This window comes from Triturus cristatus, chromosome 3_1 (assembly GCF_964204655.1).
Source record: "Triturus cristatus chromosome 3_1, aTriCri1.1, whole genome shotgun sequence".
NCBI lineage: Eukaryota > Metazoa > Chordata > Amphibia > Caudata > Salamandridae > Triturus > Triturus cristatus.
In genome coordinates this window covers 529,686,002-529,710,565 of record NC_140583.1, presented here as the reverse complement: position 1 = coordinate 529,710,565, position 24,564 = coordinate 529,686,002, and the positions used below count along the sequence as shown (strand labels likewise).

General features: G+C 43.6%; 1 protein-coding gene across 4 annotated transcripts in view; it reads left to right on the top strand.

The window, feature by feature from the left end:
* ABHD2 (abhydrolase domain containing 2, acylglycerol lipase) overlaps positions 1–24,564 on the top strand; it is a 427,692-nt gene that overhangs the window by 7,405 nt on the left and 395,723 nt on the right. The window contains exon 2 of one of the 4 annotated variants that reach the window (XM_085644456.1): positions 16,258–16,390. The exons of 2 other annotated variants lie outside the window; for them this stretch is intronic. The gene's annotated coding sequence lies outside the window, so the exon portion shown is untranslated. Of the gene's footprint in view, positions 1–12,707; positions 13,029–16,257; positions 16,391–24,564 lie in introns of all 4 variants that reach the window. One more of the 4 variants, XM_085644455.1, reaches the window with a different exon arrangement.

Below are 24,564 nucleotides of genomic sequence, written 5' to 3'. Positions count from 1 at the left end.
TCTCTCTCTCTCCTCCTCTCTCTCTCTCTCTCTCTCCTCCTCTCTCTCTCTCTCCTTCTCTCTCTCTCTCTCCTTCTCTCTCTCTCTCTCTCTCTCCTTCTCTCTCTCTCTCTCTCTCTCCTTCTCTCTCTCTCTCTCTCTCTCCTTCTCTCTCTCCTTCTCTCTCTCTCCTTCTCTCTCCTTCTCTCTCCTTCTCTCTCTCTCTCTCTCTCCTTCTCTCTCTCTCTCTCTCTCCTTCTCTCTCTCTCTCTCTCTCCTTCTCTCCTTCTCTCTCTCTCCTTCTCTCCTTCTCTCTCTCTCCTTCTCTCCTTCTCTCTCTCTCCTTCTCTCCTTCTCTCTCTCTCTCTCTCTCTCCTTCTCTCTCTCTCTCTCTCTCCTTCTCTCTCTCTCTCTCTCTCTCTCCTTCTCTCTCTCTCTCTCTCTCTCCTCTCTCTCTCTCTCTCTCTCTCTCTCTCTCTCTCCTTCTCTCTCTCTCTCCTTCTCTCTCTTCCTTCTCTCTCTCTCTCTCTCTCTCCTTCTCTCTCTCTCCTTCTCTCTCTCCTCTCTCTCTCTCTCTCTCTCTCTCTCTCCTTCTCTCTCTCTCTCTCTCCTTCTCTCTCCCTCTCTCTCTCTCTCCTTCCTTCTCTCTCTCTCTCTCCTTCCCTCTCTCTCTCTCTCTCCTTCCCTCTCTCTCTCCATTTGCCTCCTGCCTTCCATCACCCACCCGTCTGCTTTGATTTTCACTCTTTCCACCTCATCCTCAACTTGTGGCTTCTCATCCTCTTCTGTCACCCTCCCCTTTACTGCTGCTGTCTGTGTGGTAACCTTTGTGTGTGTGTGTGTATAAAGGAAACTTGAACTATCATTATACAAGCCAAATACATGTGCTTGTGTGAGTGCAGTCAGACCTTATACTCATGCTGCCTTGTACTTATTTTCTTAGGGTGACTCAAACTTTCACTTCTCTGGTCCATGATGTATTTTTATTTTGTTAGTGAAACTTTGACCAAATGATTTCACTTAAGAAAAGTCCAAACGTTTGGCATTGGCAGTTTTTTTTCTTACAGCGCCACATGTTAGGAATAGATCCAAAGAAGGAAGAAAAGTAATCCTGCACGATTACAGCCACCATCCCCACTGACTTCACACATGTCCCCAGATAAGTAGCCCAAGGCATTGGTGTTGATCATTAAAGTTAAACAATTAGGTTGAGAAAGCAAGGGCCATGTGAATCATTGAGAGGAATCAAATGCTTGTGAATTGGCTTTGGATGGGACACTAGGCTATCTTGGGAGGACTAGGCCCACCCCACTAGAACAGAGCCTGGACGGGAGACTCTGCAGTCAAGTAGTAGTAGTAGGCGGCCCTGGAACACAGGGCGGCCTAGGGATGCTGGGCCAGAGGTGGCCCTAGTAGCGACTGTGGAACATAGGTGGGTTTCGGTGGTGAACTTGGAGTATCAGTAGGGGGGGCAATAATGGACGATGGGCTTTATTGTGGGTGGAATTTCGGAACATTTTTTTAGTGGGGTGGGTTCGTATGCAAGTGGGGCAGTAGCAATACTTGCAACAAGAGATGTTTAGTTATGATTAAGTACAAAGGCAATAGTATGGGTGTTTGCGCATATAGGACATTTGTGGTGACCTGCCTGTTATACAGTGTAAGTCATGCTCGTGATGTCTCCAAGAGTGTTTAGAATGGACAATGTACAGGAAGGGCTTTTTGACATGGGGCTGTTCCTTGGCGGTTGGTAGGATGAGGTATATGAGTTGTCGATGTCAGTCTTAACGGACACAGGTTTGCTTATTGCCAATAAACATTAAGCAGAATCTTCACTGAAGTCTCCAGTGATTAATGAGAGAGGAGTACAACATTTTGGCAACAGGAGGGGATAGCCAGACACCACTGTCTTGTTATGGCAGAGGAATCCTGTTTTGCGGGCCCCCACCAGTGTGGTAGGCCCCTTCAGCTTTCATTGTGCGTTTGTGGCTGTGCTCTAGTGACCGTAAGCCATTGTCACTGAGTGCGTTTTTTGTTGTTGTTTTTTTTAGACTAATGGTGTTTTTTAAAAGTGCGGCCTACCCGGCCGGCATCAGAGCATTTCTTTGTGAGCGAGCGCTCCACACGGCGCTGGCTTGTGCTCATTTGCAAATATACTGAGGAGCCTCATGGAGCGCTGGCTTGAGTGCTTTACGAGTTAGCGCATGCTACTGGCAAGCTGCCAGCAAATCAGGGGTGTCTATTGGCCCTCATTGTTCACCCGCCTGCCACATTTGTTTTACATCAGGGACTGCAAGGACATTATCTTGCCGTAGTGTGCAGCCTCCTCAAGTCGTGGCCATCCTCGCTTGATTATTTAGGGGTGTCCTGTTGTAATCTACTTGTTGGGTTAATGCATCCTCCCCATTGTTCTCTGCCTTGCTGCTTAGCCAGTGGTGAGGTCATTTGGAATGCTGAGTGTTTGTGCTTGAAGAAGGATCAGTTGGAGTAGATGGGCTGAGCAGCAAGGAGGCTGCTCCTGGTGGGGTATTACATGGATCTTACCATCTTCCTGTAACTGAAGAAGTAACTTGAAGAAGAAATCCATAACCTTTACCTACATGACCTGTCTATGTATCATCTCTTAATTAAACACTGGCGACGAACGGAAAAGATCCATGTGTGAATGGAAATTTAATGCAGGACCACAAGAGCTCTGAAGTGTCACTGGTGTAATCAAGGTAATACGTGACCATAGAGTTCCAAGACTAGGAAAAAATTCATAAGCACTGCCAGCTAGTGGTTCTTCTTCTTTTCTGCACTGGACTTGTATTGAGGGACGAAGACAACGGGTGTTTTTGTCTTTGTTTTTGTGCATGTGAATACTTGAACTGTCAAAACATTGTCCTCTACCCTGTGAAGGCCATCATGAGCATCAGCCAGTCTGTGGTTGTGCCACCATAGTTTTTAATGCAGCAATGTGACCCACCCATTGATTGGGAAGATTGGGTGGGAACATTTGAGAATTGTTTGGTTGCACTAGTAGGAACAAATTATTCACCCCTCAGGAAGAGAGCATTATTGACTGGATGTCTGTTCACAGAAGGTCAATATGTCTTTAAAAACTTACTACAACTGTGTGAGGAAAATGGTGACGTGATGGAGGATGTTTATAAAGAAGCAAAGTTGTGAATACACAAGTGTTTCACCAGAACATTGTCATGCACCGCCACAAATTCTACACTCAGTCGCAGAAGTCCAATGAATGAATGGATGGATGAATTTGTGCTCAGGCTGAGAAAGTTGGCCATAAGGTGCAAGTTTCGGCTCACGACAGAGGAGCTTATTAAGAACCAACTTATTTTTCAGTGTAGCAATAAGAAAACGCAAGAGCGTCTTTGGGCTGCTAGTAATCCAACATTAAAGGATGGTATCTAGATAGCTAAAGTGGTGGAGGAATCAGAGAAATTATTGATGAAGATGCAAAAGTTGTATGGTTGAAAGCACCCCATAGGTAACTGAGGTAGGATCGTGATTGAGTTTGTGGCCCTAGTAAGGAAGAAGTCGGAGGTCTCTAGATTGAGGAGTCCAAAAGGAGATCGTGTCCCAGAGCTGAATTCTGGGTGGATGGCGAGAACCTGACCTTGATGGTTGATTCTGGTTCCCTCCATTCCATCATACCCAAACATTTGTATGACTCTTTGTGGCCGGGGAGAGTGTTACGTTCCACTGATGTTGTTTTGAAAGGTTATCAAGGGGCCAGTATTGAAGTGATTGGTTATGTCAGTGCCAGAATTGAGTTCAGGGATCGCCACACTCACGGGAAAGTTTATGTAGCAAGTGAGGGTCCACCAATTCTGGGCTGGTCTCACCAGTATGATTTGAATATAGTGGTAAATCCATGTGCGACTGATCAAGTGATGAATATTTATGATGGATATGTGTACTTTGCTGGAACAATTTAAACCGATATTTCAAAACAAGTTGGGTTTGGCCAAAGACTATAAACACAAAATAGTGTTGAAAAAGGATGCCATCTCAATAAGGTACGTGGCTAGGAAGGTCCCGGTTGCAGTACAGTCTGAGGTCAAGAAAATAATTGATCAATGATGGGGTTATTGAACTCGTGGAGGCCACCCAATGGCTATCTCCTGTGGTGATCACAAAGAAAGCTGATGGTTCATTAAGGTTTTGCGTAGACCATCGCAGTTTGACCCAGTGTGTTTTTCATGGATCACTTTCCACTGCCAATATCACAGAGTTAGTCTTCTTGTTGGCTGGTGACAAGCTTTTCACTGTCTGATCTTAAAAGTGCCTATTGTCAGTTCATGTTACAGCCAGACTTGAAGCATTTAATTGCTTTTGTCACCACAGAGGGAGTTTTCCATTCCGACAGATTGCCGTTTGGCTTGCCCTCCGTGGCAAGCATTTTCCAAAGACTTATTTCAAATGTGTTGTCCGAGGTCAGTAATGTGGTCTTCTTTCAAAACAACATATTGATCTTTGGGATTAGTATTGACACACACAATAGCACATTACACAAAGTTTTATCTTGATAGCTGGATGCAGGACTTCCCCTACCGGAAAAGAAATGTAAATTCTTGGTGTGCGAGGTTGAGTATTTGGAGTACCTCATTTCAGGGGAAGGGGTGAGACCCAAAATGAGTCTGGTGAGTGTCATACTAAATGCAGAGACACAAGATGATGAGGACAAGTTGCGTTCGTTCATGGGTATGGTGAAATATTACTCTAGGTTCTTAAGAGATTTGGCACGCAAATCAGAACCTTTGAGAGAGTTGCTCAGGAAGGGGAAGAGATTTGAGTGGGGAAGTATTCAGAAGAAAGCCTTTGATCAAATCAAGGAAGAAATCTCGAATGCCAACATTTTGGATCCATTTCAATGTAACTTGAAGACAGTGCTGACTGTAGGTGCAAGCGCTGTTGGCTTAGGAAGTGTTCCCTCCCAGTTTCATAGGAAGGTGGAAAGGCCTTTGCGTCCCGTTCACTGAAAGATGCAGGGAGGAATCACTATGTCATTGAGCGGGAGACTTTGGCTGCCTCATGGGCTACCAATCACTTCCGAAATTCTATGTGCGGTTTAAAGGTTACTTTCAGGACAGATCATAAACCTTTGCTTAAAGTATTTTGACCAAATTGAACCAAGAGTTGTTCTGGACGTTTAGCTAGGTTGGTGGTCAAGATGCAAGATTGTGATTGTACAGTGAAGTTTCTTCCCAGTGGGAAGAGTAGGGTGGTGGATTCCCTATCAAGGCTGCCAGATAAGCTTGTGGTTGAGGGTGACTTGGATACTGAAGAGGTATTTGTGAATGTAGAAGATGTGGTGGATAAGATGTGTGAAGCTGTTTCAATGGAGGAATCGACGGAATCCATGAATGAGGATGAGTACCTCAAGGCGGTGAAGAAAATGATTTAAGTGAGGTGTTTAGAGGGATAGTCCATCTTCTGATGCCATCAGACCATATCATAAAGTGGCCGAGAAATTATCTTTGAGTGGAGACAGACTTATTGTGAGGGGTGAAAGATTCATACCTCCAGCAACAATGAGGAACAAGTTAGTGCCGTAGGTGCATGAGGGTCATGTGGGACTAACTCTTACTCTGAAAAGATTGAAGGAAAGTTTTGGGTGGCCCAAGATGGATTTGGATGACCAGCTTTGGGTTCAGAGGTGCGTAGAATGCAAAAATTCAGAGAAGAGGCTGAAAGTAGCTGTGGGTACAAAGGGCAGTCCTCAACATGCCAGAGGCGGATTCAGTTTGGGAGAATATTAAGCCTAGATTTTATTGGTCCTTTTGAGTTTTTGCCCGAGCATGAACGATTTGCTGCTGTTTTAGTAGATGCCAAATCGAGATGGTTTGAAGTGGTGTTTTTTTTAGGAATGTGAAAATTAAGTCCACCATTGCCATTCTAGGGGACATTTTTAGGAAAGAGGGTGTACCTGCCAAACTGGTTACTGACTGGCACGCAACTCATATCGTGTGAATTGAAGAAATGTCTGGATGGTGTTGCAGCGAAGCACGTGTGTATATCACTTACAACTTGCAAGCGAATGGTCAAGTGGAAAGGGTGAATAGATTGATCAAAGAGACCATGGAGTTCACCAGTAAAGCATGTTTGATGGTGCAGAGTGCAGTAAAGGATATGTTGTGGGCGTATCGTACAACTGCCAATGCTGCCACAGAGGAAATGCCCTTTGTGATGATGAGGGGTAGAAAACCAGGAACCACATTAGTTCCTTCATGGTTGTGTGAGGGTTGCAGTGACCAAGTGGTAAAAAAGGAGGATATTTCTCCACACAGAGCGTGAAACTGGGTGAAGGTTAAGCCACGTGGGGTAAGACCTGGTTTGTCAAAGTTTTGGGCTCCCCACAAAGTGAAAATTGTGGTACACAATTGGGTGGGATTGGATAATGGTCAGATTTGGAACCTGAGAAGAGTTGCTCTGTTCCACAAGGGAGGTGATGCTCATTCTGACAGTATAAAGGTTCCAGGTCGTGTTCAGGGTGAATGCAGCGGGCAGGAGCGAAATTGTCAGAGAAGGTAAGGCTGCTGAAAAGTGCTGTGATGTGACTGTTAGTCAAATGATGGTAAGAAAGTGTCATAGATCTCCTCCAGGTTGGCTAGGAGATTTTGTGTGTAGGTAGTTTGGGTTGGGGTGTTTTGTTTGGGGGGGGGGTAGGTTGTGTTGTTACCTGTGCATCATGTATGATTTGTATGCTTCCCAATCCATGTTCCTCATGTGTCTGTTTGTGGCCAGTATTGCAGTGATTGAAAGGAAGTGGATGTGTTATTCCGTGTAAGTTATGTTAGACACTGTTCTCATGGTGATGTCTCTAATGTGGTTTTAATGGAGAATGTAAAGGAGGGGTTTTGTGACCTGGTGATTTCTCAGGGCGGTTGGTAGGATGAGGCATATAAGTTGTCGGTGTCTAGCTTAACGGACACAGACTTCCTTACTGCTGATAAACGTGAAGCTGAATCTTCACTGAAGTCTCCGGGGGTTAATGAGAGAGGAGTACAACACTGCCACATTAACAGTTTTAGTGTGTGGTGGTCCTAGCTGTGCGTGGCATCAGCCTATGATGTCTTAGCCACACAGGGCATTAATATTTGAGAGTCTGGCTCGAGAGTGTAGGCATGATTTATATTATAACTCGAGCTGGGCTGAAGGGAATGTTGGTTGAGGTTTCCAGCTCAGAAAATTTGGTGGTTGATGTCTTGAGGGTTGTTAAAGGTAGTACAGGACAGATGGATTTTGCATGTGATCCAGAACACAGACTAGGAGTAGGGTTGTTAGTACGAAGGATATTATCGGTGAGCTTCTGCCTCATAGAAGTTGGCTAAGGGCTTCAGCATTGGGGTGTCAGCTGGAGGCGGGGAAATGGAACACAGAGCGTCCTTGGACAGAGCTTTGAACTCCTGAAATGTGTTGGTGGGATTCTTGGTTGCGTGGAAGGACACTTATTTGAAAGGTTGCAAGGGTAAGGTGCTGAGCACAAGGGTGTGGGGTTCTTCACCTGGGCAAATAATTGTAAAAGTAGTCATGAGTTCCTAGAGGGGTGTATGTGGGCTTTGAGATCTTCCCCACCAAAGGCATTTTATCTAGTTATTTTCTTATTTAATTTGTTTGTCAGTTCCTGACCTCTAGAAAACATAGATGAGTTGCTTGTTCTTGGTCCTGTATGGGCCTATCCTTCTTTCAAGATGCACCTCTTGTAAACCTCTGCAACACAGGTTTATGCTTGCGTGAGATACTGGTTTGGTGGCGCCTAATTGGGAGGAAAAGGGAGGGACATATAAACGGCATGTGTAGAGAGACGGTCCTGTATGCGAAGGCACAGGCAGCATCTTGTGAGTTGTGATTGGGTGCTTGAGTTGGTTTGCTTGTAAGGAAGGGTCTTATACAGTTGGGTAATTTAGTGTGAAATCTTGACTTTGAGAATTATTGCAGTTGTAGGGTGAGTGCAGATTACCTCACAAGTGCATGGGGAATGCGTAAAGGATATATATATATATATATATATATATATATATATATATATATATTTGAGAGCAGTGAAAAATAAAGACCCAGCCTACCCAGTGGCTCGCCATATTAATGATGTACACAAGGGAAGAATAGACGATCTATCGTATTATGTTATCGACTCCGTGCCGAAGAAAAAAAGAGGAGGCTCTAGAGAGGTATAGCTAAGAAAACTTGAGTCTAGGTATATTTTAATGCTTGATTGCAAAACTCCCAATGGTCTCAACTCTGATGAAGGACTACACATACATTTAGTCTAGCAGGAGGTACAGAGTCCAGGTTCTTTTTTGTCCCTTTGTTTCACGGGTAGAAAAAAGAATTTGACAATATTTGGAAAAAGGGAATCTGTCTATTTCCTTTTTAGATCTTCTTCTTTTTTTTTTAATGAATTTTTAGATGTGTAAATGTTTTTTGACTAGACACGGTGTATCTATTGTTTAAGTCCAGGAGTAATTTTAAGAGCTAATCATTTTGACCCTCCAGTCTTCCTTGCCCGCTCCCTTTTTCCTCCCCTACCTTCTTTTTCCCTCCCCTCCGTATATCCTTTTAGTGTTTTTTTAAGACGGAAGAGAGGATATCTAGAAATATGTGGTTCCCCACAAAGTAAAGAGGAGGAATAATGCAATGGGAATGAGCTGCAGTGGAGGTTTTTACCATGCACTGACACTTTATTTTATATGGCAGGTAGGACACATATTTGCATGTTTGCACATGAAAACTGTAGCTGTACTGTATAAAGACAAATATTAGGTCCTGAAGTCAAACCAATGATAATGTGCACTTGCACTTTATCACAGGTGGCAGCTAAGTCAATATATTTCGTGCTTGCACAGAATTGCAGTATTTGCACATTTTTAATACTGATAAGTTCCAGAGTCTGAGTAATGAGATTTTGCACTTGCACTTCATACTTTATGATAAACTGTATTTTATATTAAGCCTATTTGCACAGTATTTGTTGCCGGAGAGGGAATAAGCAGTTTTAAATATCTAGTGATTGTTTGAGATCCACTTTACAGAGATATCAAAGGGTCCAATATTATCAATTTTTTTTTTTTACCAATAAGGGTAACACCCCGGAGGGCTCATTGAGAAAGCACAATAAAGTTAATTGAAATGGCGAAAAAAGAATGAAGTTTCAGAATAAATACATGACCCATAGTGATAAGCAAGTATTTACACTTAATCACAGTGCAAAAGAAGGCACCTGGGCATGTATTGGTAAAAGTTATTATGCTTTAAATTAATAGTTAAGGTTTTATTAGCTATGAACTGTTTTTGTAATATGCAGTCTTTTGTCTATGTTTTCTGCATCACGGGGTGGAGGAAGCACACATAAATTGCATTTTGGGAATTTGGCTCCGTATATGATCAATGCAAAAAGAACAATTGATGGACAGAATGCATAACAATGTCATGCATTCACCCCAGTACAGAGATCTGGGCCTAAATCCATCGTGTTTTTGCTTACCATGCCATTCCAGTTTGGACCTTGCCATATGCAAATCAGTCTTGACTCTGTGCCCAATGGGAACAGTCCAGCCCGAACTGCCAGGCCAGGTCCTTCCTGGACTAGAAACAAGCATCCTAGGACCGGTTTCGGGGTTTCACCCCACTTCAGCCAGGATAGCTTGATGCGAGTGACATGGAGAGCACGGGACTCACGTCTGAGCATACCCGTCCCACTCGGGGTGACAAATGCAAAAAGAAGAATTGATGAACAGAATGCAGAACAATGTCATACATTCACCACAGTACAGAGATCTGGGCTTAAATCCATTGTTTTTTTGCTAACCATGCCATTCCAGTTTGGACCCAGCAATATGCAAATCACTCTTGACCCTGTGCCTCATGGGAACAGTCCAGCCCCAACTGCCAAGCCCTGTCTTCCCTGGACCGGAAACAAGCATCCTGGGACCGGTTTCGGGGTTTCACCCCTCTTCAGCCAGGATAGCTCGATTCCAGTGGCATGGAGAGCACTGGACTCACGTTTGAGCATACCCGTCCCACTCGGGTGACAAATGCAAAAAGAACAATTGGTATCGCTTTGTTCGCCCTAAGTGTATGCCCAGACGTGGGTCCCTTGCTCACTTTGCCCCTGGATTCAAGATAGCCTGGCTGATGAGGGTTATGAACCCGAAACCGGTCCCAGGATGCTCGTTTCCAGTCCAGGGAAGACGGGGCTTGGCAGTTCGGGCTGGACTGTTCCCATGAGGCACAGGGTCAGACTGATTTGCATATGGCCATGTCTGAACTGGGGTGGTGGAGTGAGCTAAAGAATGATGATGGATTAAACCCAGATTATTTGACTGGGGGTGAGTGTTTGGTTTGCTCAAACGCTCCGTCCATCATCCCCTTTGGTATCGCTTTGTTCGCCCTAAGTTGGCAGGGTATGCCCAGACGTGGGTCCCTTGCTCACTTTGCCACTGGATTCAAGATAACCTGGCTGATGAGGGTTATGAACCCGAAACCGGTCCCAGGTTGCTTGTTTCCGGTCCAGGGAAGACAGGGCTTGGCAGTTCGGGCTGGACTGTTCCCATGAGTCACAGGGTCAGACTGATTTGCATATGGCCGTGTCTGAACTGGGGTGGTGGCGTGAGCTAAAGAATGATGATGGATTAAACCCGGATCAGTTGACTGGGGTTGAGTGTTTGATTTGCTCAAATGCCCCGTCCATCATCCCCTTTGGTATCGCTCAGTATATGATCCTGCGATCCTGCCCAAATGCGTCATAGTCCTCGTATATATAGTTTGGCAGAACCCAGAGGGGGCTTGGCTCTTGATAGTCTCAGGACCAAAGAGACACCATTTGTTTACTTGATCCTGAGCTGTGTAGCTCGGGTGTGGAGGTTTTTTGCCCGGCAGGTCAATGAGTTAGTGACTCACACGTTCTTGGTGTACGTGCAGAAGAGGAAAAAGAAACACAGTAGGACCGCTCCTGGTGTGGAGCTGGCCTCTCTCGAAGTCTATTGACATGCAGGTGAGATTTGGTGGTGGTGATGTTCCAACTGAATACAAACAAGCCTTGGTGCTTGCAACCGGCTCTGGTGCTGGGTGGGCCTGGGGGGGAGGTCAACAGAGCGCTGTACCGTGCAGATGCTGTTGGTGTATTCTGGTGCAGGGTAGTTGATCCTCACCTCCAACGGAGATGTTGCTGGGTCGATAATGTGCTGGGCAGACCTTCAAGAGCTTGGGGAGACTGTTCCACTTCTGGACGAGTCGGGGTTTTTCACCATGTTTGGTGCTGGTCCACGGGTCTCGTGTCTTCAAGTCTTCTTTGACCTTTTTCTTTCTGGCAGACAAAACTGAGTTCCTTGTGTCAAGGGGCCGCTTAAATATTAAATTAAGGGGTGTTAAGGGAAGAAAAGGCTAGTAGCCAATGGGCTTCCCGTCCCTGGGGTTAATAAGCTCCGTATATGACCACTTTCTGTGAGTAGTGGGCCTAACCCTGTCCCAGAGTTCCTAATTCCACCAAAAACAAGTTGGTGAAACCCTTCTTTCGTGTAGCACATTAAGGTAGCCCATCTTCGGAGTAGCCCATCTGAGGAGTGTGACTAGCCTGGAGATGCAACACCACTACTGCATTGCTAATTTCCTGCCTGTCCTGGTGCCAAATGGGCCTCAGGGCAGGGCGTGACATCTCCCAAGTCTGGGAGAAGCCAGGGTTTCATATAAAAGACGGCAGGGGCTTTGAAGCGCCTGGCCTTGATATGCTTAATCAGTAGCCATCCTGCTGAAGGAGGTGTGAACACCTTCCTCCAGAACGCGCATTGTTTATGGACTCAGAGTGCTGGCTCTCACCTGCAGGGGGTCAGAAACTTGTCTGTGGTGGCAGGCTAGATGATTCCAGTCAGCCAGCGCACTAGATACTGGTAGGTATTTTAGGGGGGCACCTCTAAGATGTCCTTTGGGTGCATTTCATAATAAATCTAGTACTAGAATTGGTATGGATTATTAAGACAAGATGTTTGATACCAAACACCGTAGGTTTCAGGGAAGCCATTATGTAGCTGGGTAACTCATAATGACCAGCGCCCAGTACATATCTTAAGATGGCTTCTGCGTTCCCTTGTAATATATTGTGAAACAACTAGACATCACAGTGGCATATCTGCTTATTCAGACGTCCTCATATTAAATATACTGCACCCTCCCTTAGCGTCCCAAGGCCTGGTTTAGGGGCGGCTTATATATATATATACTATGCAGTGACTTTGGCATGGCACACAGTGAGTGTGCCATCACATGTTTTCACACACGGTTTGCTCCATACGCAGCCTCCAGTGGCAGTCTGCATGCAATTTGAGTGTTGGTCTCTTAGGGTGGCATAATACATGCTGCAGCCCTTAAATACCCTCTTTAGTATCCATGCCCCTAGGTACAAGAGGTACCATTCACTAGGGACTTGTAGGGTTGCTAAAGTCTTTGCCAATTAGGGTACAATTGAACCGTAACTTTGTTTTAGGGAAAGATCACTGGCACTGGAGCCTGGTTAGTAGGCTTCAGTGCACTGTCAGTCAAAACCAGTTCTAATGGGATTGTGTGTGTGTGTGTGTGTGGGGGGGGGGGTAAGGGTGGGGGTGGTGGGAGGTGTGGGGGGCGGGGTGGGTGGGGTGTAACTGCACAAAAAAGTCCAGTTTCCTGCTGTCGGAGTCTGGACAACACTAGCCCAACCCCGAGCCTCCAACCCTTTTTTACCTTTTCAGCCCCCGGAGTGGGAGATCGCCCTGACTGGATCAGCACGCTTTCCTGCTTCAGGTATATGGCCCTTTAAGACAGACACGCAAGCTGCCACGAAGAGCGTCTGGGGGCGGAGCCACGCAACGGCATCAGCTGATAAGGAGTTGCCACCCAATGAGGATGGCGGAAAAACCCCGAAGGAGGAAGACGCCGGGATAGCCGAAGCGGAGAAGGAGATCGAGTCAGAGAGTGAGAAGACGTCCCCAGTCCCTGTCGACGGGAAGCCAGGAGGCCAACGTTCCTGCCACTCGCCCCGCCGCGGCCCTGGATGGACGTGGCTTAACCAGGTGCGTCAGCGCTGGCGAGGGTCGTGGGAGACGGGTGGTGATTCTGGGAAGCCGGGGGCACCGAAAGAGTGACTTCGTGTTGGGTGCTTTTCCTAAAGACCCGCCTCCAACACCGACACACCCTTGGTGACGGACCCCCTCTTCACAACCCCCGTATTAGTGATTCTGGTGACAAATCCCTCACTCCCTTTCCCTCTGAAGTGAATCACGGAAAGACCATAGCACTAAGACGTGCCATTTTGTTTCTGTTTTTTTCATATGTTACACCTCGCCTGCTGATGCGGTTGCCCTGGCCCCACGCCCGAAGAGACGTGACGTATGGTGGAGAAACCTACTCCCCTTCCCCCCTTTGAGAGGAGAGACAATCAATTTTTTCCTTCTTTGTTTTCTTGTTGGACTGAGCGCTGTGGTCCCCACTCCGACTAAGTACATAAATAAATACGAACCTCTCACGCAAACATTGTGTGGCTCACTTTCTCCCCTCGACACCTGCATCTAAAACAATATCAATAGCTCTTCCAGGAAACCTCATGCTTGGGTAATATTTAAAAGGATATTTTCAATTAAAAAATTGGAGAAAAATATAAATATTGGCATACCTATAAAGAGGTATATAGAGTAGTCAGGTATAGTGGTCCTCAATGGCATTGGGAGGACCGGTTTTGTGGTTTAGTAACAAGATGATAATTCTGGATGCCAATGATTGAGTGGTTTATAAATGTCTCTGGAACTACTCAGTGACATTAGTGTACCATAATAAGAAATCTGGTTCAGTTGGAAAGAAAGTTATCAAAAGCAGCACCATTGCATTCTGTACAGCATGCTTACATTTTAAGGTCAATCTTGGTTACGTATAAGGAATGGGGGGGAATAATTCACTTATGGCCATGTTGCTGGTTACAGCATTTCCGCAGGTCTGAAAAGTAATGTAAATTAATGTAATGTGATCGAAGAAAAGCTACTTGAAAATAGCTGCACTAATGGATTAATCCCCATGTTTAAAGATCATTTTCCACTAGACATGATGCCTTCCTGGCACCCTTCTTTTAAAATGTTTGTTGTAAGCAGCTTCTGACTGGTTTTGAAGGAAGACAGAAATTAGGCTAGAACTTTCAAGTGGATCTGTTGTGCTGACATAGACACAGTTCTCTTCCTGCTGTAAAATTCCCTGACAAAGGTCTCACCTATTACACTTCTCTGCTCTGTCTATATGCCCATTTATAGAAGAGTGTTGTGTTACAGGGAGTACTTCAGGATTACCAGTACGCCAACCTTTTGTAAACTAAAAAGGCTAATGCGCCTCTCAGCTAATAATTTATGTGACAGCGTCTCAATGCACACCTAAAGCGCAATGCAGTTCTGTGATGGTTGGGGACCCATGTCCTTGAGATTAGCAATTATGAGTAACTATTTGTATTGTAATGTTAACTTGAACAGCATAAAGAAAACATTTCAAATTTGACTCAAATTTTTCTTGTAAGTTTGAAATAAAACATTGTACCTCAGAGCCTACTGTGCCATTACTTGCTCAATTGAGCAATATTTGATACATTTGTCCCTACCATCGGACCCGCTTCTACTCTAAAGATGCCAGTTGAACTAATGTATCACCATTACTGTAAACCTTAAGGTAGACGTTGATGTCTCTAGTGGGCAAGATGTACTATTAAATCGAACCTACTCCTTTCACAGATAAATGACAGTCAGGGATACATGACTTGTTATGTACTCCAATGTAGGCCTAGTTAGCTACACAACGTTGTACTTACATTTGTCCTACCTTGCTCTGCATAACGGTTCCAGCACTGACCTTTTACCCAGTTAAGTGCAGAATAAATGGTGATAATCTTCCTTGAAACTAACCTAATTTATTATTCGTGAGGATTCTTGATGCACATAACATGATTAACATACTCTGTATAAAAGTCATTGTCTTCTTCATCCTAGGGTGAAAGAACTACTTTAAATAGTTGCAGGTATTGATTTAGGCTCATTTACATAATCGTACTCGTAACATATGGATTGTGTAAGGAACCTGAGGCTATCCTTATGGTATAAAAAAAAAATATACCAACACGAAATAGGCGGAGGAGAAGCTTCCAAGCTTACTCTAGACGCTGAAGTCCCTGCACGCAGAAGCTCCAGCACGCAGTGGTCTGACATCCCTTGCGGACTGTCCATCTCGAGACCAAGATGGGGTCCTTCTTTCTCTCCCATCTCTGGGATTCTCTGCTTTACACCAGCATACATGCTAGGTTCACTTGGGTACACTTGGGAAGAGTTTGCATCATAGGAGTATGCTTGATTACCGTCATGTATCTATATGCCTGCATATATTCACTGTTTTAGCACCATGGTAGAATACTACCTTTTATTTACTCTGTTGGTGCTTGTAATCTTATACATCTGTTTCTGTTGAATACAGCATCTTAGAAAAAAAGGACTCAACCTAATTAAAAGCGGACCTCCGAAATTTTAGACAGAACAGTCTAAGAAGTAAAGTGGCATGGGATACTGCATCAAAGACAGCATTGATGTCTAGCAGAACCGAGGTTGCACAGCCACCTTGATCAAATATTAACTAAATGTTCTTGATCTTATTGAGGAGAACAATTTCAGTGCCGCCCATTTGGCTAGTAAGGGAAGAGAGCTTTAATAAATTACATAGTTTGTTGTTGAAATCTTTTTTCAAGCAACTAAAAGGGAGCAGAACTGCTGTGAATGAAAGTGTCAGTAGATGGCTTTTAAATAAGGGAACAATTTTTCCCGGAATGGGGTATTATGCAATTTTAAATCTAAAGATTACAGAGTGAAGTAAGAAGAGGATCATTATAGACCTGGCGTTCTTTAGCATGAAGAGTGTATAGGGGTCTAGTGGAGATCCGTATGGAATAGTTTACAGAAGTGAGAGATTTTTGCCTACACAAAGAGTTTTAATATCGGATAAGAATGATCCTCCTGATGAGGGATAATGATCTCCCAGTGACCATTAGAGAGGATCTGACCGATTTGTAAATATTAACAGTTTTATGTTCTTAAAAATCAGAGCGAGAATATTAGAGATTTTGAACAGCATTGTGATGGAATTTGATGGTGAGAGGATCGAGTCAGAAATATTAGCAGCCCGAGTGACCTTGATTTGTATTTTATAAAGATTTTAGGACGATGTAGTAGCTTTGTTTTTTATGGTATGCGGCTCTCCATAATCGCTCAGCTTTTTTACATTCAGTCCTGGCAGTGGTGATGTCTGGCTTGAGGGTTTCAGGCGAGAGCGAGTCTTGATAGGAACCAGCTGAGAAACCATGGAAGTGAGCCAGGAATAGGAGGAGTCTGAAGCAGAGGGAGCCGAAGTGGAAGTGAAGGTAGGTTAGCTGAAAGAGGGCTCTGCCAACCTTGCAATAAATCTTGTTTGAAGTTTGTAAAGCCAGTAGACTTGTCTTTTGATAATTTTAATTGACCCCATTGTATTGTTTCTATATGCAGTATTGTGGTAATAGTGTCCAGGGCTCGCAAAACTGTGAGGTGGGTGCCACCAAAGGTATTTCCACCTGCCATCATGTATATATTTGTAAATTAATGTCTAGTACTGAGTAGTGTGTGCGTACTAAAGTACTATTCCTTTTTATAAGCAAAGCACTAACTGGACCTGATTATTGGGTGCCATTTGTTGCATGTCTCCTGACTGGGTTACTAGCCCACACCACCTCTCATGAGTAGGTCTTGGACTGATCTGCCTCTCTACTCTGAGAGAGTCCAGTACTACAATGCAGTGCTTGGTTGCCAGTAGACGGAAGATTTCAGATTTACTTGTAAAGGGCCCACATGCCTCGAACCTAAATAACCCTCTTTTGTACAGTCATCAACTTCCTTTCTTGAAGGCTCATCTTTCATAGCACTAACCCTTTTACCAGTCTACCATCATGTTAAATCCTTATCCCATCACTATCTTGACGACCACCTCGCCAACACCATGCAGCATTGAACACCAGTCTCCCTCCAATATCCGCTTTACTCAGTTAAAAACATGAAACTCTGCAATGCATAGTACTGAATTCTACAATAAGGTTATGGCATCTGTTTTGGTTCTCCCTTTTCTCTCCGAAACATGGCTTAAAGATACTTTTAGCTATGACCTAGTAATCACTATCCTAGCTGGCTTCAAGGTTATCATGTGCGACTGTCAAACCTAGTAGCTATAATGTTTCAGTACTTTCCTACAATTTTTCTGATGGCAAATGCACTGGATATTGGTGTATATTAAAGCAGAATGACTGTTTCGTTCTTTAAACAAATAACTATTGACCCAAATCACTCTTATTCCCTTCGAAGGAACCATCAAGGATATGCTACAATCATTACATCCTTATTGTTGCACCCTTGTGTTGCATTCTGTTGCAATTTAGATGGAATTCACTCCTTCTGAAGGCAGTACTGGGGAATCGGTGCTGACTCTCCTTGTATCTAAGGTTGTGTAGTCTTTGTTGAAGTCACTTGAAGAGTTACATTATTATTCATATATATTTAATACAATTTGAAGTTTGGCATTTTTGCAAGCTGTTTAGCTTTGTCTGCCTTTTAAAAATCAAGGAAAGTGAAGACCAAAAGCTTTGTTCTTTTCTTACAAGTATTCAATCATTTGTAATCTTGTTGTGTAATTTGAGGTGTTTATTATATTACAGATAAATGTACTGTATATTTGAATGAACGTTGTCTGCACCACATGTGTCATATAAATTCATTGAACGGTGACAACCTAATGCTATGTTGCAATTCCCTTAGTTGGCATTCTTGGACTCAAAGTAGCTATCCCCAGGGAGCAGCAGTCTGACGATAAGGCTGTGGATTCTTAGGTTTACTCCCTTCTCTACACCGGGTTTCCATAACCTTTGAGCTCTTTATCACAATCCTTTTCCAGTTCTCATTTGGTTGCTAAGGGTGCTTACTAACTGCTATGTTAATGTACTCCAAGCTCTTTACAGAAGCTTTACATTGACGTATGGTTAAGGATCAAGTTGACTTTAAAGGTCTCTGTTTGCCCACACGGCTGTCAATGGCCTTGCAACTGACATCTCTAAAAAGTGGTCATACATTAACAGCTGTCCCTATGCCTAAGGTTGGTCTTCAGTAACCTACTTTGACTCTGTAAAAAGTGCAAGTGGTATGCGGGAAAATATCTCTACATTTCCAAGGCACTTCTTTGTGGGCTCTTTTCTGCCTCCCTTACCTGAAACTTGACTTACTAAAGTTCAGAAGAGTTTTAAAAACTCAACTCTTTCTCTCTGCCCATGCACATCAGTAATGCTTCTGCCCTGCACTCTGGTGCCGCCATGGTATTAACCTCCTGACTCAGCTCCCTCTCTCTCCTTTTCTCCCCTTCACAAAGTTTTGCTAAAGCCTCAAAAGGGTGTGAATTTTTTCAAATTTTAAAAATAAAACAAGGTTTTATATTCATTGACAAACGCGTTCATTTGCAAAAGTAATGGAAAATGATTAATGGGTGTGATAACGCCTGTAAAATGTGGGTTTTGAAACCACTGCCTTTTGTGTAGGAACAGCCAAACACATTAATGTTTCACCCATATGTATCCCTTGATGGCATCTGCTTATTGCATCTACTCAAGATTGTTGCTTAAACTCACTGGATTTGTATAATAAAAAGATAGAAAAAGGGCAAGAAAGAAACATTTCAAAAAAATTATTCTGTAACTTGGCTTCTAGCACCAATTGCACGCAAAACCACCAAACAGTGTTTATATTCTAGATCTGTGACCAATATGCATTGCTAGTGTCACATCTCTCCATGTTATTTATTACACTCTGTTACTCTCCTAGTGTAAATTTTCTTGGATGTTTTTAAATTCCCTTAACTTGTCAGTATTTAAATTGTTTCCATGCACTATTTGCAAAACAAATCCTTCTGTGGCCTTGTAGTTCAGTGAGTTGGCAAACTTTGCCATCTGGATCTCTTGTCAGTTCCTGAAAGTATTGTAATCTTCTGCAAATAACTCTTAAACAGTTGGCGTTTACAACACACATTGAAAATATGCTCTCGTATTGCAAAATTTAGAATGAGGCGCTGTCTAGGTTCTATATCTTTTGCATTATATTTTTTACAGTGAAAAATGGAGATGTGCTGGGGTCGTAATTGCTCTGTGAATAGAAATCATTGTCTTTAGCTGATTCTATGCCTCTGATAGGGAGGTAGGGTTGTCAGGGTGAGTCACGTTTGGTTCTTCCTGACTGACTCTGTCACAGGCCTGCCTTTATCTTTGCATAATTAAATTATTTGTTTCTGGTTTGTTCGATTTCTGTTTTATAGTTCATGCTTTATTGATATAAATTTAACATTATATTACATTGCTCCAAATTTGTAATATCTTTCCTGAAATTGTACAACACCTTTATCTGTTAGGAATCAGACGCCTAGTTGTGGATCTGCGGTTGTGGGTTATTAGAGAACTTATAGTCTTTGCTGCTCTGGTCTGCCAGAGGTGAAGGGAACCCCTTCTAGTAGCTAAAAAAATAATCCAATCTGAGCATGAGTGATGCACACTAGGGCAGGATCATGAAGTGTTACGATGCAAGAATTAAGCTCAACAGCCTTCCTTATGTAGGGCAGGAAACTCCGGAAGTTATACGAAAGCCATCTTGGATTGCGACAAGATAGCGGAGGAATCGTCTTAGATGGCCATCTTGGTTTGGGCTGTATTAGAAGCCAGGATCCCACCTAGGGAATCCTGGGAAGAAAAAAGCATGAGGGACTGAAGGCGCCAATGGCGTCTTCCAGCAGCAATTTGTCCCGTGATGGAGGCAGGGGCACGATAGCATTTGCAGTTCAGCTACCAAAAGGTAAGTGTCGGCAAGCAGCACTGTGATCCGCTGGTGAATCGCCTGCGCTGCCTTCCAGCCTCCAACAACATGTCTCGCCCGCCTGACAGGTTTTCTGGCATTGGAGTCATACAGGACACTGGTAGCAATGACACAGTATGTACCACCCTCACCTCTGGAATCCTGAGAAGAAGAAAGCATGGAGTACTGGTGGCGTCGTTGGCGGCCTCCAGCATCAATTTGTCCCATGATGGAGGAGGTGACGCAACCGCACCGGCGGGTCAGCTGCTGCAAGGTAGGTGTACCCTCCAAAGTGGAATTGCAAAAGCAATGAAGATATTGTTCGAGTTCTAGGTTTAGGTGTTCAGTCTCCACATTAGTTTGTGGATGGAAGCCAGAAGATAGGGCAATCTGTAAGAAATGATAGACTTCCAAAAACGAAAACACCATAAAGACGAAAAATGTCTTTCAAGAATATCTGACTCGGGGGTTTTTGCCCATGGAAGTTTTTTTCAGGGCAGTGAAATGGGCCGTTTTAGAAAAGTTACCAAAATCATTTTATAACTGTCAGATGGAGGCAGGGCAACAGTGAAGTCAGTGGAAATGGTGTGCCATGGTTCAGCTGAAATGGGTAAAGGTTGAAGGAGCTCGATGGACTGAAATAGAAAGTTTTGTTTTAAGCACAAATATGACAAGAATGGACATAAGAGGTCAATGTCTTGTCTGACGGATGCCGCCAAAAAGAATAAAGTACAAGTTTCAGGGTAATTTTACTGCCTCTTTGTCCCGCAGTGGGAGAATCATGACACATCTTGAGGACCTCCACTCTTAGTTTTTTAGTAGGGACGAAGAGAGTCTTGTCATTAAAGATTAGATCATGTTTCTTATGTACTTGTCAATGCAATATGATCCATTCTGTCTTCTGGACTTTGTTGTAAGTACATTGTACTATATCAAGAAAGGATTGAGCCAACTCAGTGATGCATTGAGGCGGTAGTATATTGTGGCCATCCTGGTTTGGAGATTCAGGCTATCGACGAGAGAGAGAGAGCGCGTCTAATGTTCTTAGACCCTGCAATATATGTGATAAAAATTGTACTGAGTAAAGAAATAAGCCCAACCTGCTTGTCAACTGTTTGGGCATTGCATGTTTCTTAGGCACTGAAGGCTACGATAATCTGTGCGAATCTTAAAAAGTTCACGAGCACCCATCAAGAACTGCCTCCACTTGGCACAGGCCATCTTCATTGCTAGGAGTTCTCTCTGAAGACCTGAATAATTTCTTTCTGAATTGGAAAGAATGCAAGACAAATAAAGGATTGGATGCTCAATTCCATCGTCTTCTTGATTTCATTGAAGTACTGCTCCAACTGCTCGATCAGATGCATCAGTTTTCATCACAAACTTTTTCGCAGGAACAGCCGCCTCAGTAACGGCTTCTTTTAACTTTAAGGCATCATCAGCTTGGGTATCCCAGGGAAAACCTGTCAATAACATATCCTTTTTTAAAATTTGCGGACTGTAGCTGCTTAGAGGTGCAAAATCTCCAATATATTGTCAATAAAAATTGGCAAATCCCAAAAACGTAAAGTCTCTTTGACACTTGTAGGAGTAGGCCGGTCAAGAATAGCAGAGCTCTTCTTTTGATCCATGGAGATGCCGGAGCTGTTCAATTGGAACTCTTAAGTATTCAAACTTGAACAGATGGAATTCGCACATTTTGAGTTTACAGAAATAGTTATGTTGTCGAAGTCTATTTAACACCTGCCTGACATGATAATGGGAAGCTAAATCTTTTGCGTATTATTATAAAGTGGTTCAATATGTAAGTGAAAGTATGATTCATAAAGCGTTGAAAGACAGCTGGAGCATTACTGTGTCCAAAATGCATGTCCCAATACTCAAAATGCCTTAGTAGGGTTCTAAAAGCCCTTTTCCACTCATCTTCCTTTTCTGAGCCTAAGGAAATGGAAGGCTCTGTGCAGGTTCAATTTGGTAAACGCTTTTGATCCTTGCACAAACTCTAAAATATCTTTTATAAGGGAAAGAGGATATCTTTCTCTGATAATAATCTTGGTCAGCGCCCTATAATCTATGTAGGTTCTTAGGTTACCATTCTTTTTGGGGACAGGGAACATGGAAGCCTCTTCAAGAAAGGCGAATCGAGTGAGGCCAATCTGCAGATTTCCTTCTAGATAGGCTCTGAGGACCTTTTGTTTTGTTTCGAACAGAGGATAAACAATTCAAAAAGCTGCCAGGGTCAACATTTATAGCACAATCAAATTCACGATGAGGGAGGGGGTGTGTAATTGCATATCCTTAGGATTCTTAAACAGTTCAGCAAATTCTTGATAGTGAGGTGGCAACCCTTGAAGATTAATAGTACAGGATCCATCAGTGGGATTTGCTGTAAGTTATTTTGCAGTCCCATAATCACCTCACGTGTAACAATGATTATAACAAACAGGGCGGTTAAGGATATGGTTCTGGTTTTCAATTTGATGTAGGGATTATGTTGAGTAAGCCAGGGCACCCCCAAAATTATGGTTTGATTTAGAGTGTTAATTGGAACAAAAGAAATGTTCTCTTGGTGCTGCCCAAAGACTAACTTTAAAGGAGCTGTCATTTCCTTGACTGGGCCTGCTGTTAAAGGCGTACCATCCACCATCTGCACTTGCTCTGGGACTTCTTTAGGGAGTCGAGATATCTGGTGGTTCTGAGCCCATTTAATATCCAAGTAGACTCTTCTTGCTTCTCCATCTAGAAGACCCTAAATTCTCTAACCAAAGTGGCAACAGATACATAATGGCTGTTGGAAGAGCCGATGAAAGGGGCCTGAATTCCTCCTGTCCTTTTCCCTTTCACATAGGATGAGATCTTGCATTTCCAGACACTTTTTACAGGACGTACAAGACGGGTGTGGATCATATGTTCAGGAGACCCACAATATTTACATACACCATTTCTATGTCTATGGTCCTTTTCGGACACAGTAAGAGCCCCACGGGTGACCCAAACCTGTATTGGCTCATCTTTAGAAGAAGCTGACTGATCTTCAAATGGTATTTCAGACTTGCGAGTTGGCACTCGAGTGTAAATCAGGGGCAGGGATGATTTAGCCCTACGTATCTTGGACTTTCTTTCTCGTAGACTACTATGTTTAGTAGTCGAGGCTTGATCCGGAGAAGTGGACAAAGAGTCAGATCTAACCGAATGAACTAGTTCAGCTTTAATTTCTTCTTTTAGACCTCGCTAGAAAAGAGTGACCAGGGTTTTTTCAATCCAAGGTAGTCTGCAGCCAACTGGCAAAAGCGGTTTATATAGGTCAGGACATCTTGACCTCCCTGCTGAATATCACACAAAGCTTCTTCTGACAAATATTGTAGATCAGGTCTTTCAAACATTTGTTTGAAACGAGTAAAAAATGAACTGTAGTTGGACAGACTATGGTCTTTAGAGGCTACTAGAGTAGTTGCCAACGGTGGTCCAGACAAGGCACTAATCGGGTAACCAACTTTTAGCACAATCTTGAATAAATTTTGCTGAACGAAAAGCAACGTAAACAGTTAAGGAGCCCAAAAATTCCTTTATTTTATTGAGGTCCCTGGAAAAGCGTGACATCAGAAGAAACAGCTGGAAAGTCTGAGACTCTGGTAGAAAGAACTTGATGTAGAGCTAGATTTCCATCTATCACTGTTGCAGTTGTGTTTGTTGTTGAATTGTCTGGACTAGAGCTTGTTCAGGGTCCATGGACCTGGACCGCCTGAGCGCCCAGCTGTTTCTTGTCCATTTGTTCTCCTTTGGTACTAGAATTGTGGTATCGCAAACTGTCAGGTATTGCATGCTTAGTTATGGACCTCCAGTTCTTGGTTGATGGAGTACTTCGAGTCTTGGCTGTTCTGATCTGCCAGATGTAAGGGTGACCCCTTCTAGTAGCCACATTGTTGCTGATGCTGCGAGCACCCAATCAGGAAAGTGCCCCCCAGAAGGAATCTCAACAGAGGAAAAACTGAGAGGGCAATAAACCTCCAAAGGCACTTGGAATCTGGGAAGAAAAGTCAAGAAGAAAAGAACTGTAAGGAACTAAACTGAAAACAGCGATGGAATAAGGCAAGACAAACGCGGAAGAGGACAAACATTTTTGCTGTAAAAAATCCAATAAAAGCAGGAGCGATGCGCACTAGGGCAGGAGCACGAAGTATTGTGACGCAAGGATTAAGCTGAACAGACTTCCTTATATAAGGCAGGAAACTCACAAAGTTATGCTGAAGCCATTTTGGATTGGGATAAGGTAGTGGCGGAATGGTCTGAAATGGCTTCTTGGTTTGGGCTGTATTAGAAACCAGGATCCCACTCAAGGAATCCTGGGAAGAAGAAATCCTGAAGGACTGGAGGCACTTATTTCGTCCTCCAGCAGCAATTCATCCCATGATCGAGGCAGGGGTACGACCTCACCAGTGGGTTAGCTGCTGCAAGGTAAATATTGTCAGGCGCAGTGGCGACTTGCCATTGAGCCGCTTGTTCTGTCTTCCAGCCTCCAACAGCACATCTCGCCCGCCCGGCAGGATTACTGGAGTCTGAGTTGGCACAACGCCAGTGGTGATGCCACGTTGTCATTTTTCAAATTGGCTTGAATAGCAACAACTAATACTATGCTTAAAATTGATGCTACGAAAATGGCTAAAGGCTATATAAAGCTCGTAGTGAA